General features: G+C 48.9%; 1 protein-coding gene across 5 annotated transcripts in view; it reads right to left on the bottom strand.

The window, feature by feature from the left end:
* Window positions 1–20,736, bottom strand: part of LOC105497507 (amyloid beta precursor protein binding family A member 2) — a 236,119-nt gene that overhangs the window by 118,878 nt on the left and 96,505 nt on the right. For all 5 annotated transcript variants that reach the window (XM_071067211.1, XM_071067210.1, XM_071067207.1 and 2 more), the window contains one exon: window positions 3,574–3,631. The gene's annotated coding sequence lies outside the window, so the exon portion shown is untranslated. The remainder of the gene's footprint in view (window positions 1–3,573; window positions 3,632–20,736) is intronic.

Raw genomic sequence — 20,736 nt, 5'->3', positions numbered from 1 at the left:
TTTTTAAAATTAATCTGAAAGAGTTCTTGATACAAACAGAATACCAATCTCTCACAGTACATTCATCATGAATATTTATTCCAGCCTGTAGTTCTCTTAAAGAAGTTGCTAATACTGATGTTTGCTTAATCCATCTTTTCTTTTATGATGTGTGTATGTTTCCCACCTCAAGAGCAGACAGAAAAAAATCTTCTATGTATTTTAACATTTTTCTCTTTACATTTTGGCCTTTAATTCTTTTTTTGTTTTGTTTTGTTTTGTTTTGAGACGGAGTCTCATTCTGTCACCCAGGCTAGAGTGCAGTGGCACAATCTCGCTCACTGCAACCTCCGCCACCCAGGTTCAAGGAATTCTGCCTCAGCCTCACGAGTAGCTGGGATTAGAGGTGTCCTCCACCACACCTGGCTAATTTTTTGTATTTTTAGTACAGATGGGGTTTTGCCATGTTGGCCAGGCTCGTCTTGAACTCCCGACCTCAGGTGATCTGCCTGCCTTGGCCTCCCAAAGGGCTGGGATTACAGGTGTGAGCCACCATGCCCAGCATAGGCCTTTAATTCTATGGCTGTTTATTGGTACATATGCTGTGAGGTAGGGATTTCACTTCATCTTTTCTCTTTTCCTATGTGGCCAACCAGCTGTCCTGCATCACTTCCCACCTGGTCCATAACACAGCTCTGCCACCTCCTGGCTTGCTATACATGTGAGCACTTGCTCCTAGCCTCGCTACCCTGTCCCAGCCATTGCCCTGTCTCTTCCTGCACAAACGTCATACAGTCTTCATCATCCTGGCTCTCCAACAGGAACCTCACTGCTTGGGGGTCTCATGGCCTCCTCCCTTAGTGCTCTGGCTTTGTGTTTTCTCTTCATGTCTCGTAGCTTGGAATTTCCATGCCGTTCTTTGGATCTTATATTTTAAAAAACACTTTGGGCTAGGTTTTACACAGCATTTATATGCATCTGTACTGGGGCACATAATAGTACCACATCAGCCAGTCATTTTCAGGACGTGATGTCTTCTAACCTAATATATGTTCTGAGACTTGCTGTAATTTAAATACAGCTTATTAATTTTTTCTATGTTCCTTCAGGACAATTGCTGTTTTATATATTTCATTATTCACACATTTTATAGATCAAGGGCCTATAGGATGGTTATCATAGGATATAGTGAGGCCTAGAATTTAATTCTCAAAAAAAAAGAAGAAGAAAAGAGCCTCAAACTTTTCCTGTAAGTGGAAGCACATTCACAAATTATCCTATGAAAAGACATCAGGCTCACCACGGGTATTAGTATTCTGAAGCTACAGAATGATTCCATTTGCAGTAGAAAAATAAATAAACCCAGGCCCTTTCTTCTCTTTACAGATCTCCTCACAGAGACTCATTCTGGCATAATTGGCATTTAAAAATATCCATCTCCTTGCCGCCTTTCTCTCTGAGAAGGAATATGCTTTTCTGCTGGGAAGCTGCAGAGACTTGTGATGAGTATATTCACTTACATGATAGGCCTATTACACTGCAGATGGGTGAGCGCAATCGGGAAGACAGCCCAGCACCTTCTCTATTGCAATTGATTTTGATCGTCTAATAGTATTTCAGGACACATAAAAATTCCAGTAGTTCTTTTCTAGACTCAGAAGAAAAAAATGCCTTATACCTTAGAGACATAACCCTATGACTCTCTCAGAATGTAATGACACCCCAGGTTCCATAAGGAAAACGTCAAGAAGCCAATTTCGCCGTGGACAGTCCGTAGAGGGTGGATGGGCTGAGGCAGCTGCTTAACCCTGGGCTCCAGAAGACTGGAATTTCATGGAATCGTGAGCTGCATCTCCATAAGGAACAACATCCCCCTTCATAAGCTGTCCTTACTGCTGGTGACAATCAAAATCTCCAGCACTTTCAGAGCCGAGTGGATGATGCATCTAATGTCATTACAGCTGAAGTATGTTTACAACCCTAAGCGGAAAGTTAAACAGAGCAGAAAAGGCCTTGTGGAGAGCACAAAAGTACATTCACAAACTTTGAAAACTGACAACAGAGAAAAATTTCAGTAGACACTCCAGCTTATGTCCAAACCCATTAATAATCATGCAGCTCCTCTCCATTTCATCCTGTTTCATGGATGAGGGCTGATTGTCCTACATCTCTTAAATGCCTTGTGAATGTGCCCCCTCCACGGAGAGCCACCGTGGAATTCACCCAGGACATCTGTGACAAGAATGCTTCCCAACTGGATGCAGGGGAACTCCGGCCACACAAGCAGAACAGGGGTGTGAGCGGTTACCACGATGTGGGAAAGATGCAGGACAGAAAGTGAAATCAATAAAGCCGCCTTGCTTTACAAATAATGGCTCTCCGGGTGGCTTCAAATAGCCAGACCTGTGGCCTTGTGCTGCCCCGGACGAAAAACTGTGATTCTGAACCTGAGTCTTGACCCTCCAGAATCCCATCCTCACCCCTGCTGGTCTTCATCCGTCCCCTCACAACTGGCACAGAGCTTCCCCACGGGGACACACAAAGTGTTCCTTGCCTTGGTCGGGAGAGGGTGGTCCCGGGGCCACTGCTGCCTTGCATGTGACACTCTGAACTGCCTCCCTGTCCAAGCTTACCACATGCTCCTTCCCAAGAATACATAAGAACCCCCAGAATCCCTCAGAAGCTCAGGCCTGCTCTGGGCATCAAACATGAAAACTATCCCTGGCTCTGCTTCTTTAACTCCAGCAACAATGCTCTCTGCTCCTCGTTCTCCAAACACGCCCCACCCCGTACGCTGGCTTCCCTACAACGCCGCCGCCTTGTGTGTCTCCAGCCACAGAAGAAAACAGCCAATTCATCTGCCGTGCAGAGCCTGTCCCTTGCAAGTCTCCGCTGTGTGGAACACTCGGTTGGCACCAGGGCTCTGTTCCTACCAGTCCTATGGGGCAAGGGCAAGCCAGATGCTGACCGTGGGGCAGTGTCATCAGGGCTGCAATACTGCTCCACGCACAGGGAGGGAGGATGGGCCACGCTCCATCCCTGGCAAGCTGAGGAGGCCTCTTTTTATCAAAGTTAGATTTCTTCTGCTCAGCTTCCTGGTATCTCACAATGGCTGGTCCCTTCTCGAAGTAGACCAGCCACTGCCCACACTGGAGAGTGAAAGGTTCGAGTGCTACCATTGTTGCCAATATACATGTGTCTACTTTGGCTGTAACTAGGAACCTAGGTAGGGGTTACACAAATCAATGACGGAGTCTGGTGGGGACCACAGTTTACAGAAACACCAGTATGATGAGGAGGGGATGCACGTGGAGTGCTTGTCATGCTGTTGTCATTGGGTGGTGGGCAGGTTGGTGGTGGGCAGGCAAGGTGAGTGCCAGCAGAGTCCCCCCCTGTCTGTCCACTCCTTGGCTGTGACTCAAACCCCAGCTTCGAACTCCCCGAGCTCACACACACAGGATCCCAGAAAACAAAGAGCCACGGCAGTTGCCAGTTCTGCCTGCAGTGTAGCGTTTTCCCTCCAGTGAAACGGTCCGCTCCCCACACGGCAAACGCAAAACCTCACTCCATGCAACGCTGCCTTGTATTTCTTACCGAAAATGAGTGGTCTGGTAATGTCCCGAAAAATCTCCTGCCTGGTGATCAAATCTTTCTGGAAGAAAACAGAAGAAAACAGAGAAAATCACTTTTGTTTCAGCAATGATACAGGTGCCCACATAGAGCTCCTTCAAGTATAAAAATGTAAATATGAGGCTTTGAATCACCTGTAAAAGTGAACAGATTATAATTCTAATGAGATAATCAGAAATTACCCTAAACAAATAATTAAAATGTTTCTTTAGCCATTCATCGCATAATTATTGCCTTAAGAACAATGTGTTGGGCAAATAAAGAGATGGCTTATGTACCATTCTGCAAGGAGAGACTCTCTGCATTTTAATGAGGCTCCTCAAAGCCCTCATGAATATGTATTTTCCCACAACAAAGCTTGACCCCACGGGTTTGCAAAGCTGATGCTTCACGACACTTTCAGACTGTGGAGGGTGTACATATGGGGGTGGGCGGGGAGTGGAGAGCAATGAAAGTGAAGAGAGGAAGGAGGACCACCTCTCCCTTCCAATGCCCAGGGTCTCAGCCCACCTTCTCCTGGGCGAGATCGTCTCATGAAAAGAACAAGGAAGAGACCACCAGGTCTCAGACTTCCCTGAACAGCGGAAGCTCTACACAGGAAGGCTGAAGAGGAAGCTCCTGCCAGCAGGCTGGGGGGCATCAAGGCCAGGCCCTTGGGTTGGATCAGGAATTCAGAGCAAGGGCATTAGAAGGCTATGGGCAGGAAGCCAGGGGTGGAACAGGAGGAGGGGCGTTCATTCGTCTGCAACACCACATCTGAATTCTGCCTCTCCCTCCATGTTGGCTACAGACAGAGAAAGTTACAAAGGCTTTCTGTGTTCCTTTCAAAAAGGATAGCAATACAGCCTCCCCCCGGGGGTGTCAGCTGTTGGGCTGGGTCAGGCTGGGAGCCCTTCACGAATCGCTGCACTGCTGGACAGGGCACCTGCAATCTGGTCCTGGGGTCTGCGGTAGCAGGGAACAGCCCCTTTCACTGGGGAAGGAAACAGGACACAGGCGAGACAGTGGCTTGGACTTCATCACAAAGGTTTGGTCTGTACTCAGCGTCTTCACTTCTCTAAGACAGCGGCCAGTTGCTCTCACTACCCAGGCAGACTCTTCCAGCAGAGGGTTATAATTACGGAATTTCCTCCCCAAAATGGCCCAGTGCAGATACCTCCGGTCCCCACGTAAAGGAGATGACCCGATGTCTCTGAGGAGGCTAAAGATGTTTCCGTGTTGAACAAGGTACCCGTGAAGGGAGCCGCAGAGCTGTAACCTGCTTGCCTCTGCTCAGGGGAAACTGGCCGTTTGCACCATTGTTCCATTTCCTTCCCAGGGTATGCTGCTTCTGTGGCCTTTCAAGGCCTGTTCTTTGAAGCGACGTGGTGCTTCACAGAGCCTGGCCCTCTGCAAGGAGGCCTCTTTATCACACCCAAAGTGAGCACCACACAAAAAGCATGTCAATCACACACACGCTTTCCGCAGTGGAGTCAGCGTGGGCTGCTCGCTTCCTGTGTGAACGTCAGCAAATCCCTTCACACCATCTCCGTCAGTTTCATCGTGTGTAAAACTGGACAATAAGAACTACTTCAAAGGTGGCTGGGAAGGTGAACTGCAAAGAAACCTCTAGAATGTTGCCTGGAATCACATTAGCATCGAATGTGATTCTTCACTCCTAAGCTCGCCACCTGGGGTCCTCCAAAAATAAGTATTCTGAGTGAGGGCATGAACCAAAGGTTAGCCCAGCAGCAAGAACCCTCCATGGGAGTCCGGGATGCGGCCTCAGTTCCTCACTCTGTTACAGGTTAGCCCTGTGACCCCAAGCACATCAGTGAGAAAGTCAGGCCTGCCAGTCCCTGTCCTTTCCAGGCACCCTAAACCCCAGCTCTGGGCAGCTGTCACTTGACCAAGCCCTGCAGTCCAGCTTTTCCCACTTGCTCCTGCCCAGAAGCACCTCAGGAAACCCGGAGACTGTCTCAGGACTGCGTCCCAGCCCTGGGGGGCCTGCCCACTGCCCACTGCCTCCTTCCCAGAGTCTGCGAGTCTCCGGAAAGGCCAGAGCTCATCCATCTGCATCCCCCGGCAGCCCCACGGGCTTCACACGGACTTCCAACAAAGGCACGGAATCGTCACACCGCCCAGGAGCAACAGCAGCACTGCACCTTATGTAAGGCCTTTCCAGAAGAGGGTGCAGGCCCATGTCTTCACTCCATTTAGAACGGGTTTTGAGTGTCTATTTATAGGCATCACACACTCAGCCTTCGCGGAGGGCGGAGGAATCAGGCCTCTGGGCCCCTGTCCACCATCCTCATTTGCATTCTTTTCATGTTTCTTTTCTCTCATTTCCCAGCAGCATTTTCGCTCAAAAGCCAGGTCACCTACCACTTGGACCCAGCACCACTTTCCATTTTCTGCAGAGAAAAATATTCATTTTCGTTTCCATGCAGGAGCGCCCTGTCCTTGCTCTCTCCAGGGCCCCCGGCTAGCATTCGCTACAGCACGGCTGTGTGATTCGAGTGACCTATGTCTCCTGGACAGAGGGCTCCCCTGAAAGTCATGCCCAGCAAGGTCACGAGAGCTGGGAAGGTCCTGGGGGCAGCTGACTCTGAGTCACCAGTGGGCCAGGCACATTTGGGGGACGGACTCCATCCCAGCGGGCAGAAGGAACACAGAGGATCAGACGCTGCTTGGAAACCCTGGGCTTTTCCCATGGCCTGGCTATTCCTGCATCTGCCAAGCACATCACTCCATCCTCTTCCTGCCCCTCTAGGGGCATGAGGACCAGGCCACCTCCCCAGTCCCCCTCGGCTGTTTGTAATCAGACAGAAAGGCTGGGGCCTGCTCTTCTCTCACCATTTTTGGAAAAATTAAATCCTTCTCGAACTTCAGACTGTAAATTAAGTACACAGTCTCCCCATGATATCAAAACGCTCTGCTCTCCGAGTATAGCCATTCACAGGTCTTTATTTTTGTTTGGAGGCTTGGGAGCTGATTTACTCTGCAGCCCTGCAGCCCAGAAGGACACACAAATACAAGACCAAAGAGGCTCAGGGGCTCCCTCCTCCTCCAGGGCCTCCCCGAGCCCGCAGCCCTGGAAGCCAGTCCAGAAGGAGAGATAGGCCTTGCCTAGAGCCCAGAATCCACAGCAGAACTCAGCCACAGAGAACACGTCCAGTACACAGCCTCGGCTGCCTGACTTCAAACACCAGGCACGAGGTTCGCCTCTCTCATGAATAATTTGCTGAGGCGGCTGGCATTTAGTTTCAGGACTAATTAATTTTCTCACAGGATACCATTTCAACTGCCATCATAGGCTCTGTATTATTCTACGTGCAAATTTCTGGCAGTAAATTGGACTTGTGATCTAACTGCGCCTTTGAAATGCCATGTTTCCAGGGACTCTGGAATGAGCAGAAATGCTAAATATTCCTTAAAGAAGATGATTCATACATTTCCTAATTACCTTTGATTATTGTGTCACAGGAGTTGGTGAGGGGGTCTGAGATCCAGAAGCAATCCTCAGGGTCCCGAGGTGACCCAAATGGCTGGGGAGGGAGCCCGAGACAGGAAGCCGCTTAGGCTAAGAGAACCTCGACATATCCCCAGTAGGCCAGCTCATGTCAGCATCCTATCCAAAGCAGGGGCACCGGCCCTGGAGCCAGAACGGCACATGGGTAGAAGAACCGGTGAAGGAACCCATCTCCCTAAGCATTTTCTTAGCAAAGCTAAGGCAACACTCACAACATCACAGACTGGCAGACCTGGAAGTTGTCCCGGGAAGGCACAATCACAGTCCTTCCTCTAGCTGGCCCCCGAGCTGTGGCTGCATTTCCTAGAGTGAAATGGGCAACCCTGCACTTGGTAAGGGGCTGGCACTGAGCACACAGGTTTGGGAAACTCTGGTACACTGTGCCTGGGTTGTGGAGCAAGTAGAATCTAGTGAGCAGTAATAACCCGAAGGCAGTGACACACTTGTTGATAGGAGGCTCTGGCCACACTGGGCAGAGGCCCTGGGATGGGTTGGAAGGGGTCTGTGCAGAGCACCACAGTCGGAAGGATGGGGGGAAGCATCGGGGTGCATCAAAGACAGAGCGTCGCCCCCAGTGCCAGCTCGACCTGGCTCCTCCTGGTGCCAGCCTAATGGCTGCAGCTGGTAACGAAAGGCAGGTATACCTTAGACTGTCAGCGCCACCTCATGAGGGAAAGCTTGTAATGGGGGTTCACACTCACATGGCCTTCGCGGGCTGGTTGGGCTGCCAGTGAACTCGCCCGCACAGGGCGGCCTCACAGTGGGGTCGGGCAGCTGGCAGAGCTCGGCACCTGGCAGGTGAGCTCCAGCACAAGGAGGCCCGGTCCTGTAGCTCAGCCAAGCTGCCGCAAGAGGGATGCAGTGAGATGGCGGTGTCCCCACCGCTGTGACTGGAACCCTGGAACACCCAGGATAGGACTGGGGACACGGGGGATGGATGTGCCCCCAGACCAGGAGTGACGTTTTTACTGTGGGGCTTGAGGGGTTGTCTGTTGCTTCCTGATGGGACACAGAGAGATGGTGCTGACACAGGCAGAGCAGGGCCCTTCCAGGACAAGGAAAGCAAAGGGGCCCCAGGAACTGCTCCAAGAAATGGCCAAAGACCAGTGACAGTGGGGAGGGGAGGTGGGCTCAGACGGGCTCCAGATCCTCAGAGCCAGTCAGGGAGGAGGACACCCAGGTTTTAGAGGGAAGGGTGGCAGGGACAGTGACAGTGAAGTTGGGGTGGATACCGAAGTGCTCTTTACAAGTAAAATGTTTAAATTCTGAATAACTGAGTCCCTAGGCTGGCTGCAATGTGAAGGACTCCAATGCCATAACTCTATTTATAAACATGAGCATGTATTATTTTTCTCCTGGGCAAGAAGCTGAGCCTTCAGAATAGAAAGCTCAAACCTCAAGACTCTCATTTGTGCAAATGTTTTGAGAACAAACTGGATTAAAAGTTAAGTCTTCAAGAGTCTAACTGCCAAGAACAATTGTTTAGTTTGGGAAGGTGGCTTGTAAACATGGCATTAAAATTATTTAGAAATAATGTACAAATCGCTATCATGAACATGGATGAAGAGCTCTGTTCTTGGAAACTTACCTTGAAGTCTAGCAGTGACAGGCCACATGTGATGAGGGACACTCAGCCCCCGGGTCCTCACTTCCTATTCCAGATTGGAATTCGGAGACGCTTCATGGGTGACTAGTTCACCCAGTGGGGACCAATTCTTTTAAGGAGACCACAGGGGCTCATGCAGCCACCCTAAAGGCAGAGTTGGGCGTGCAGATATAGAGTCGTTCAGCCTGTTTCAACACTCACAGATGTTACATAAAACCAGCTTGGCTTTTAGAGCTCAGAAATTTGCCCTCAGGACAGATGTTCAATATATCTGACTTTATCGCTTTTTCCACATTTGCTTTTATGTAAAGTCATCTGAGGCTCCCTTAAATAAACCCAGGAGCTCCTTGCAGTGGGGATGAGCTGACTTGTTCCCTTTTTTTTTTTTTTAGACGTAGTTTCTGTTGCCCAGGCTGGAGTGCAGCTCACTGCAACCTCTCCCACCCCAGATTCAAGCAATTCTCCCACCTCAGCCTCCCAAGTAGCTGGGATTACAGGCATGTGCCACCATGCCTGGTCAATCTTTGTAGTTTTAGTAGAGATGGGGCTTCACCATGTTGGCCAGGCTGGTCTCGAACTCCTGACCTCAGGTGATCCACCCACCTCGGTCTCCCAAAGTGCTAGGATTACAGACGTGAGCCACCGTGCCCAGCCAAGCTAACTTCCTCTGTGTGGCATTGACACTAAACGTGCCCTCCTCCCCCTGGGCTGTAATCTTCGGAAAGTCTGTCCTTGTGCTGCCCACAGCATGAGGTAGACAGAAACACGGTCCCCTGCGCCCTTCTCAGCAGGGCTCTGACACGGTTCTCCAGTGATTCTCGATATTAAACCGACCTTGTTTTCTGCAACTCCTGCCCAGCTTTGGGAAATCAGGGAACAGTGCGACACTGACGTATTAAGAACTGGAACTTGGCCGGGCGCGGTGGCTCATGCCTATAATCCCAGCACTTTGGGAAGCCAAGGCGGGCAGATCACAAGGTCAGGAGATCAAGACCATCCTGGCTAACACGGTGAAACCCCGTCTCTACTAAAAATACAAAATATTAGCCGGGCATGGTGGCAGGTGCCTGTAGTCCCAGCTACTCGGGAGGCTGAGGCAGGAGAATGGCGTGAACCCGGGAGGCGGAGCTTGCAGTGAGCCGAGATCGCACCACTGCACTCCAGCCTGGGCAACAGAGCGAGACTCCGTCTCAAAAGGAAAAAAAAAAAAAAACAACTGGAACTTGGTGCCAAGACAGCCCATGTCCCAGGATGGACCTTGGTGCCCATAGCAGGCCAGGACGAAGGGGAGGGGAAGGTGTGCAGGCAGCTTAGCCACGTCCGCGTCTAACCCCAGGGAGTGTGGGGACGAGCGGGGGGTGTACACAGCCCACCGAGGCCGCCTCCGCTGGCTTGCCTCCTCGTCATTGTTCTCTCCTAAGCAAATGAGGCTTCTATTTTTGCTGTGAGGAGCCTGATGCCTTCCAATTCGCAGGCATCCTCTGGAGCGGAGCTGGGATTTCATTTTCCATTCAGACAGCACAGGGATGGAAGCAGGGCCACCCAGGAGACTGGGAGTCAGAGTGAAGCAGCAGCTGCCAATCGTCTCAGACACATCTGAGCTCCAGCTCTGGCCATGGGGACGATGCCTGTGCATGCAGCCCCATGTGACCACACAGGGCCCAGCACACTAAGTCGCATTAGTCTGTCATGTGCTTACTATGACAGGCACTAACTGCTTCACAGATACGAACCTGCTCATCCTCCCAGGCCCACCATGGGGAGCCATCATCCCATTTGGCAGATGAGGACACTGAGGCACACACAGATGAAGCCTAAGGCCACACAGAAGTGCTGGAGCTGAGATTTAACCCTGGCAATATGGCCCCAGAATCCACACTCTTAGCTTCTACATTATGTTAGAAGGAAGAAAAGAAAAAAGATATTTATGGTACATAAACTCAACAACGGATCAGATTGATCAATAAAAAAATAGAAAAAAGGTTCAAAAGGTATGGCCAGTCATTCACAGAATACCAAATATATGAAAATAGATATAGGGAAAGATGTCAGCCTCACTGGCACGCAGGGAAATGCAAATTAATACCTCATGTAGACAGCACTTTCACGCATCAGACAAAAATGTAAAATATCTGACAACACCAAGTACTGTCAAGAAAACGGAGAAAAGGAAACTCATATGCTGTCAGTGAGACCACTCATGAGGACACCCACCCACTTTGGAATAAAATTTAGCAGTTTCTAGTACATTTGAAGATTTTGTTGATACCAGATTTGAAGATTTGAAGATATTGTACTCTCTCCCATAGCAATTCCAATCCTTGCTAAATATTCTGACAAATCCAGCTCACATTCACAGAGAGACACATACCTGAGTACTTAAGACAGCCTTGTTTGTAGCAGCAAGTAATAGGAAACCAACTAAGTGTCCATCAATGGAGAACGATAAATAGTCTTATGTTTGTACAATGCAATACCACACAGCAGTGAAAATGCATGAAATACAGCCACCTGTTTTCACATGGATGAATCTCACAAACATAATGTCAAGCAAAAAAGGCACATTGGATGGGCGCAGTGGCTCACACCTGCAATCCTAGCATTTTGGGAGGCAGAGGCAGACGGATCACTTGAGGTCAGGAGTTTGAGACCACCCTGGCCAATATGGCAAAACCTCATCTCTACTAAAAATACAAAAATTAGCTGGGCGCAGTGGCAGGCACCTGTAATTCCAGCTACTCAGGAGGCTGAGGCAGGAGAATCACTTGAACCCAGGAGGTGGAAGTTGCCGTGAGCCAAGATCACGCCACTGCACTCCAGCCTGGGCAACAGAGCAAGACTCCATCTCAAAAAAAAAAAAAAAAAAAAAAGGCACACTACAGAAAAAAATACAAGGTGGTATCATTTACATAACGCTTACAGACAAAATGCAGAACTAACAGGGATAGGTATACTTATACAGGTACTAAGCCATAAACAAGCACCAAACTTCAACAGTAGTTACCTCTGTGTGAAAGACAAGATGCAACCGGGGAGGGGCTCCAACTGCAATGGTGTTATGATGCTTTAAAATATATCCACAAGCCGGGCGCAGTGGCTCACGCCTGTAATCCCAGCACTTTGGGAGGCTGAGGTGGGCAGATCACTTGAGGTCAGGAATTCGAGACCAGCCTGGCCAACACGGTGAAACCCTGTCTCTATTAAAAATACTCAAATTAGCCAGGTGTGGTGGTGTGTGCCTGTACATTCCAGCTACTCGGGAGGCTGAGGCAGGAGAATCGCTTGAACTTGGGAGGCAGAGGCTGTGGGGAGCTGAGATCACATCACTGCAGCCTGGGCAACAGAGTGGTGAGACTCCATCTCAAAAAAATATATATATATACACACACACACACACACACATATATGTGTGTATATATGTATATACATATGTGTGTGTATACATATGTATATGTGTGTGTATATATGTATGTATACATATGTGTGTATATATATGTGTATATATATGTGTATATATATGTGTGTATATATATGTATATATGTGTGTGTATATGTGTGTGTGTGTGTGTGTGTGTGTGTGTGTGTGTGTGTATCTCCACAAATTCTTTGACATTCCCTTCAAAGAGTGGAACCTAATTCCTCTCTCTTTGAGTGTGGCCTAAATTTAGTGACTTGCTTCTAGTGAACAGACATAAGCAGAAATGACAGTGTATGACTAATGAGACCAGGTCATAAAAGGCACTGCGGCTTCCTCTCTACTCTCTTATTTACTCTCTCTTGAATCACTCAGGCTGGGAGAAGCCGCCTGCCATGTTGTGAGGACACTCAAGCAGCTCTGTGGAAAGGTCTATATGGCAAAGAACTGAGCCCTCTTGCCAGCCAACAGCCAGGTGAAGTCGATCTTGGAAGCAGATCCTCCTGCCCCAGTCAAGGCTTCGGGTGCCCCAGCCCACATCTTTCCCCTCCACTAGAACCACCCAGCTCAGCTGCTTCCAGAGTCCTGGCCCACAGACTCTGTGTGAGATAATAAATGTTTATTGTTTTATACCACTAAGGTTTGGCATAATATGTCACACAGAAATAGGTAACCAATATGGTAATATTCTCCACCTTTAGCAGCTTGGGGATACCTAGCTGTTCATCACATTATTCTTGTTACATTGTTGTGTGCTGCTACCTACTGAATGTTTGTGCCTGCCCTTCTCCAAATTCACATGTTAAAACCTCATGCCCAAAGTGATGCTATTAGGCAGTGGGCCTTTGGGAGGTGATTAATGGGATTTATGCCTTTGTAAAAGAGACCCAGAGAACTCTCCTGAGCCTCTCACCAAGTGAGGATGTAGTGAGAAGACGGCCTTCTAACAACCAGGAAGCCTTCACCAGAAAGCAAATCTGTTGGCACCTTGATCTTGGACTTCCCACATCCAGAACTGTGAGAAATAAATGTCTGCTGTTTGTAAACCACCTAGTTTACGGTATTTTGTTACAGTAACCTAAAGAGACTAAAATATATGCCAATTGTTTTGTAATAAAAATTTAACCCCAAAGACTAACATAAAAATAAGAAGGGGACTGGGAGCAGAAGCTCACGCCTGTAATCTGAACACTTTGGGAGGCTGAGGCAGGTGGACCACCTGAGGTCAGGAGTTCGAGACCAGCCTGGCCAACATGGTGAAACCCTGTCTCTACTAAAAATACAAAAATTAGCCAGGCGTGGTGGCAAACGCATGTAATCCCAGCTACTAGAGAGGCTGAGACACAAGAACCCAGGAGGCAGAGGTGGCAGTGAGCCAAAATCATGCCACCGCACTTCAGCCTAGACAACAGAGGGAAACTCTCAAAAAAATTTTTTTTAATAATTAAAATTTAAAACAGAAAGGAAAGCAGAGTGGCCAACGGTAGTGACCTGCTAAGTACAGGCTGAGGAGTGGGGCTCCTTCTCACGGAACAGGCTGAGCGTTCCTTCGAAACAGGCATCCCCGCAACACTCAGGAGGGCTGGGTGACAGGAAGTGACCAGCCAGCGCCGGCACAGGAAACGCTGTCTGTCACATTAACCGAGCGAGTCCTACACCTGAATGGGCTCAGCAATCGAGTTAATGTTTGCAGATGTTGGGCAGTGACAAGCAAGGATGCACAGCGGGCACATACTTCGTCCTTCTGGGCGATCAGGGGATGGCTTCTCTCCTCCAGGAGGTAGGAAACTTTGAGAAGCCTCCTCTATGGGCTGGAGAGCCGCCGGGAATTGTAACTGCGCAGGGGAAGAGGAGGCAGAAGGATTCACTGCATAGGATATTAATTTTAATTAAGGAGACGTTTTTAGGCTACACAAGCGTGTGCTTGTTCCTGAGAGGCAGGGCGGGCACCACATCTCCCAGGAGGGTCTTGCTGGAATGGGGGTGTCTGGCAAGCCCAGGGCAGCCACCTGCTCCGCTGCTCCTCCCAGGTCCTGAAGCCATCAGGAAGGACTGTTCAGAAGCCAGGGCCTGGCCACCAACATGTCTGTCCGTCTCTGTCTATCTCTCTCCTTCGTTCAGGTTCCAGAAAGCAGAGGTGCATTTCATTTCTTAGAACGAACCAGCTGAGCCTTTCAGACAGAGTCAACCCAATCCAGTTAAAGCAGCCAGAACCCGTTAAAACCAGCAGACCACATCTGTGCCAGTCTCGAGGATCCACTGTGGAACCACTGAAGACCACTTATTTTAAATCCTTTCTAAGAGCAGAAATCCAAAATCTCAGCGTGTGCTATTTCCCTCAATTTACTCAATCCAAGAAAAACAAAGTCCAAACTCCATTTTAATTGAAACAACCCCTTTTCTGGTCATGATCACCGTAACACCTAATACACACATCGCACGCGTGCTTTCCTTTTTGAAAAACACTCAGCCGAGGTGACAGAAGCACTTAGGCCTCCCTTTCAGTGCTCTCTCACGTCGGCTTGTTAGGAAAATGACCATGAGAATCTGGACCCGATGCTGTTTGTTCTCATTATTCACTGCCCTCTGGCTGGTAGACAAAAAGGGCAAAGTGTGAAGGGGCGTCTAGGGCACTAGAGCCTGATCTGAAAGCATCGTGTGCCCTGGCCCGGCACGTGCTCGGCCCATGCCCCTGCAGTGCAGCCACAGCCACAGCAGCCGGGCTCAGCCTCAGGGCCTCCCAGACCCCCGTCTCCTCCTCTTCTCCCAGCCAGTCAGAGCCTGGCTCAGACAGACACAAGCCTGAAGGGTGTGACACCACCAAACCTTCCTGCCACAGCCACCCCAAGCTCAGCCTCAGGATCCAATGTGTGCAGACTGGACAGAGGCCAGTTCAACCACTGAGGCATAGGGAGCACCGATCCAAGCCGCTCTGCATCCCAGGCAGCTCCCCCAACCTCCAGAGATGGCAGTGGAGGGAGAGAGAGACAGAGAGAGAGACACAGCAGCTCCTCCAACCCCCAGAGATGGCAGTGGAGGGAGAGAGAGAGACAGAGAGACCCTGCCTCTATCCTAATGAACGATAACCACAGCGCACCCCTCCACTGGTCTGAGTTGCAAACAGGACCAGGAAGGATCCTGGCACTTGGGAGGAAACCACAGCAGAGAGACTGAGTCAGGGGGCAGGAGGCCGATGCTGGCTCAGGACTGTGTGGCTCTGTGACACTGAGCCTCGGTTCTCCCAGCTGTGAAATGGGGATAATCACAGTCCCCTATAAGCCTATGTCATGGGGTTGCTATGGGGCCTAAATGAGGTGCTGGCAGGTATTCAGTGGGAAACACACACAAGCTCTTGTTCTAAAGCCCTCAGAGCCCTGCCCCCACAGCTCCCGCTGCCCTCACTCCCCCAGCACTGCCCAGCACTCAAGAGTCCCGAATAATAACGCCTCGAGAGCTTGCTTTCAACCCCACTGCGAGCCCCTCCAGGGCAGGACCCTACAGCCAGACTAGCATCCCGGATCCCACAATCCCCCACCTTGCCACCTGTGCACCCCAGAGCAGCCTAACTAATCAACTGAGGGCCTCACACCACAGTGTTAGCGTCTGCACGGCCTCTGGATACCTTCAGAGAGGACACTCGCTAGCCCAGAGAAAGTCAGGTTCCTAGGGCAGGGCAGGGCAGGGGTCTTCCAGCACCACTTACACCTCAGCAGGACCCAAGCCCAGGGGTGGGGACCACAGAGTGGCCTGAGTGCTTGGGATCACAAATCCCATTAAACTACTAAAACGCTTCCCGCAGATCCCACGGCCCGACCTTCCCCAGAGGGGGGTTTCGTGGGAGAAGGCAATGTTCTGTGTTGCTACTAAGGGGCGTCCTCCACCCAGGGGGGGAAAGAGCCCAGCTGCCCACAGAGCCGACCCCAGGCCAGGTCTCTCCAACCCACTCTGACAATAACTTGGCGGATCCTCCCACACTGCGAGGTGGGTGGGTGGGGTCCATGAGCCGACAGCGCCCCTGGAGGCCACCTTGTTCACCACACTACACGCCTTGGGAGCTTCAGCATGCCACACCAGCCTCAAAGAGAGAAGTCAAATTTGAATTTGGGGTTTTTCAGTGTGCTGGAAGAGACTCTAGAAAATAATGTATTGGCCGAAAAGAAACACAAAATTATCACACGTGGACCCAAAACTGAGTATCAGAACAGGACCCCGGTGTCCTCCTTGTCAAAACCAAAACCAATTACTCTCCTGCCACACACATGCCACAAATACATGTCTTCTCATCTGGAAAATGAAGGCAAGGAAATGAATTTCATTTTCAAAATCAGGCTCTACTTAGGCAAGGACCACCTTGCATGATGCCTCCCCAACATGGCAGCTCAGTGAAGCACCAGGGAGACGGCGGCTGGGCTAGAGGTGCTCATGGAAACGTTTAAACCTTCCCAACCTCAGAATTCATGCACGTGACCCAAGCCCACTGAACAAGGAAGACAGTGACGCCTCTCCAGCATCTGCACCAGGGGATCCCCAGCCAACTTGGTCAGTAGGGACACGGGTGGGCAATAGGCAGTGACTTCCTGTTTCACCAAGTTACCTTCCACCCTGACACACTTGTGACCTCCATAGGTGCCAGGACCTCAACCCAAATGCAAGGCTACCTTTGGTTTTAATGACGCATTTATTTCATTTCTACACAGACATCACAACCACCTGGGGTCGTCGTGGAAGCTGGCCCATTACTGCGGTCTCTAATTCGGCTTCTATAGAGCAGGCTGGACACCAGCACCAGCCCTGTAGGCAGCCACGCCAGGCCCCCCAAGCTTGGGAAAGACACTTGCACTGAAGACATCATCAATGTGTCCTTGAATTGATCATGCTGGTCCAATGTCTCTTTCTAGTCTTGCTTTGTCATGACAAATTGCTGCTTTATTTTCTTCAGGTCCATCCTTATCAATTTATTTTCCAACGACTAGACTTTAAATAGAACATGAGGACTTTGAGGATCAAATATAAATCCTCCATTGCCAAAGCAGAAATATATACCATCAGAGTATCTTCCCTGAACCAACCTTAGGATGAAGCTGATATAATACAAAGGAGGAATGAGGGAAAGAAACTGGACCCATGATAAAAAGGTCAAGCTGCTGGATCAAGCCCTGCCTGCGACCAGGTATTCTGGACTTTCCAATTACATCAGAAAAAGTTTGTGTCACCATAGGATGGGTACTTCGTTACATCAAATGTCTTAATGGATAAGGAAACAGCCCAGTGAGATAACCTGACCTTATTAGCACAGAGGGCAGCAAAATTAAAGCCTAGTGACACTGCACTAAGTCCTGCCTTGTGTCAGTATGTCGGGCTGAGTTCAATGTGGCCTAAAACAAACACAAAATCATTAACTCTTTATAAGTGTGTGGGGGGAAGGGTCCACTTTTCCTTATTTTTTTTACTAATTTCAACTTTTATTTTACATTCAGAGGGTCCATGTGCAGGTTTGTTACCTGGGTATATTGTGTGATGCTAAGGTTTGGGGTGTGATTAATCCCGTCATCCAAGTACCAAGCACCAATAGTTAGTTTTCAACCCTTGCCCCGCAGTCACCCTCTGTCCTCTAGTAGTCCTTGGTGTCTACTGTTGCTATCTTTATGAGTACTCAACATTTGACTCCCACTTATAAGTGAGAACTTGTGGTATCTGGTTTTCTGTTCCTGTGTTAATTTGCTTAGGATAATGGCCTTCAGCTGCATCCATGTTGCTGTAAAGGACATGACTTTGTTCTTTTTTATGGCTGTATAGTATTCCATGGTATATATGTACCACAATTTCTTTATCTAGTCCACTGCTGATGGGCACCGAGACTGATTATGTGTCTCGCCCTTGTGAATACCACAGTGATGAAGATATGAGTGCATGTGTCTTTTTGGTAGAATGATTTATTTTCTTTGGGAAATATACCCAGGAATGGGATTGCTGGGTCAAGTGTAGTTCTGTTTTAAGTCCTTTGAGAAATCTCCAAACTGCTTTCCACAATGGCTGAATAATTTACATTCCTACCAACAGTGTATAAGAGTTCCCTTTTCTGGCCGGGTGCGGTGGCTCATGCCAGCACTTTGGGAGGCCGAGGCGGGCTGATCATGAGGTCAGGAGATTGAGACCATCCTGGCTAACACGCTGAAACCCCGTCTCTACTAAAAGTACAAACAATTAGCCAGGCATGGTGGTGGGTGCCTGTAGTCCCAGCTACTCGGGAGGCTGAGGCAGGAGAATGGCGTGAACCCAGGAGGCGGAGCTTGCAGTCAGCCGAGATTCCGCCACTGCACTCCAGCCTGGGCGACAGAGTGAGACTCTGTCTCAAAAAAAAAAAAAAGAGCTCCCTTTTCCCAGGAGCCTTGCCAGCAACTGTTATTTTTTAATTTTTGAATAATAGCCATTCTGACTGGTATGAGATGGTATCTCATTGTGGTAGTGATTTGCATTCTTCTGATGATTAGTGATGTTGAGCATTTTTTCATATGCTTGTTGGCTTCTTATATATCTTCTTTTGAGAAGTGTCTGTTCATGTCCTTTGCCCATTTTTTAACGAGGTTATTTGGTTTTTGTTTGTTCAACTGTTTAAGCTCCTTGTAGAGTTGTGGTATTAGACTTTGTTGGATGCATAATTTGTGAATATTTTCTCCCATTCTGCAGGTTGTTTACTCTGTTGATAGTTTCTTTTGCTGTGCAGAAGCTCTTTAGCTAATTAGGTTCTACTTGTTGATTTTTGTTTTTATTGCAATTGCTTTTGAGGACTTAGTCATAAATTCTTTCCCAAGGCTAATATCCAGAATGGTGTTTCCCTAGGTTTTCTTCTAGGATTCTCACAGTTTGAATCTTTAATCCAACTGAGTTGATTTTTTACACGGTAAAAGGTAGGGATCCAGTTTCATTCTTCTGCATAAGGCTAGTCAGCTATCCCAGCATCATTTACTGATTAGGGAGTCCTCTCTCCATTGCTTATTTTTGTCAGCTTTGTCAAGGGCAGATGGTTGTAGGTGTGTGGCTTTATTCTGGGTTCTTGGTTCCATTGCTCTGTGTGTCTGCTTTTGTATCAGTTCCACGCTGTTTTGGTTACTGTAGCCTTGTAGTATAGTTTGAAGTTGGGTAATTGGTGCCTCTGGCTTTGTTCTTTTTGCTTAGGATTGCTTTGGCTATCTGGCTCTGTTTTGGTTCCATATGAATTTTAGAATAGTTTTTTCTAGCTCTGTGAAAAATGGCCTTGGTAGTTTGATAGGAACAGCACTGAATTTGTCAATCGCTTTGGGCAGTATGGTCATTTTAACAATATTGATTCTTTCAATCCATTTGTTTGTGTCACGTCTGATTAATTTCACCTCCTTGGTTTGCTGCAGTCCTAAGTATTTTTGTGTGTGGCGATTGTAAATGGGATTGTGTTCCTAATTTGGCTCTCAGCTTGAACATTATCAGTGTATAGAAATGCTACTGACTTTTCTACATTGATGTTGTATCCTGAAACTTGACTGAAGTTGTTTATCAGTTACATGAGCCTTTTGGCAAAGTCTTTAGGGTTTTCCAGGTATCGAATCACAACATCAGTGAAGACAGATAGTTTGGCTTCTTTTCCTATTTGGATGCCTTTTATTTCTTCGCTACCTGATTGCTCTGGCTCGGGAAGGTTCACTTTTCAAATCTTACATGACCAAACTCTAGCAGAAATCAGATTAAATTTAATCAGATCTTTTCTGGTTCCCCCAAAACAAGCAGGACAAACCTACATGGTCAGTGCTGAATCTACCAAGTGTTTAGCTAAAAGGCACTATTTACATTGAACATTTCTGCACTTCCCTCTCTCTGAAAGACAGCTTTGATCCTGGTTCACATAAAGAAATTTTCTTTTAATTAGCCACATAAATAAGCCCTGCTCTGCCAATCAGCCAAGGATGGTTGTGTTAGCTTGCTTTTTTTTCATAACTGATGCAAAGACCCAAAGAAGGATCAGAAGAATCATCTCAACTCCACCGTCTGTCTCATTTTGAACCTGAGCATGAGGACCCAGAGGTAAGTGACCTGCTCAAAGTCTCAGCCTAGGCCAAGCCTATGAGGTCAGAGAGCCCTGGGTCCATCTCACCCCCGACCTGGCTGCCCTGCCAAGAGACTGCACGCTCCGCCCAGAAGGTCATCTGCTCACACACAGCCGGGGCACTCTGCAAGGCCAGAAAGGGGCCAGGTGAGGACCTACGCTGGACATAGCACCCTGCCGACACAAATGGGGAGGACCAGACAGGAAGAAACTCTGGACTCCACCTCAAGAGAAGGACTCCAAACAGCTTCACCACCCTGCCTCCCCAGGGAAGCCTCACTGTCCCAAACTGACAGGGTCTTGGAGCCTCTGCCCCTGACAGGCGGGCAGCAGAGCCCTTTGCTGGATGAATCAAATGACGTGAGGAGGACCACACACACTGGCTCAACACACAACAGAAGCCCAAAGCTAATTCCAGCAGATACCGTCTGTTCTCACATGACAGGAGTGGACCAGGACCCAGGAGGACCACGTGATGCTGAGGAATACGGCTTGAGGGACAGAAGAGAATGGCAAGG

Source organism: Macaca nemestrina, chromosome 7 (genome assembly GCF_043159975.1).
Source record: "Macaca nemestrina isolate mMacNem1 chromosome 7, mMacNem.hap1, whole genome shotgun sequence".
Lineage (NCBI taxonomy): Eukaryota > Metazoa > Chordata > Mammalia > Primates > Cercopithecidae > Macaca > Macaca nemestrina.
Note: the sequence above shows the minus strand (reverse complement) of the source record. Positions and strands in the feature narration are given on the sequence as shown.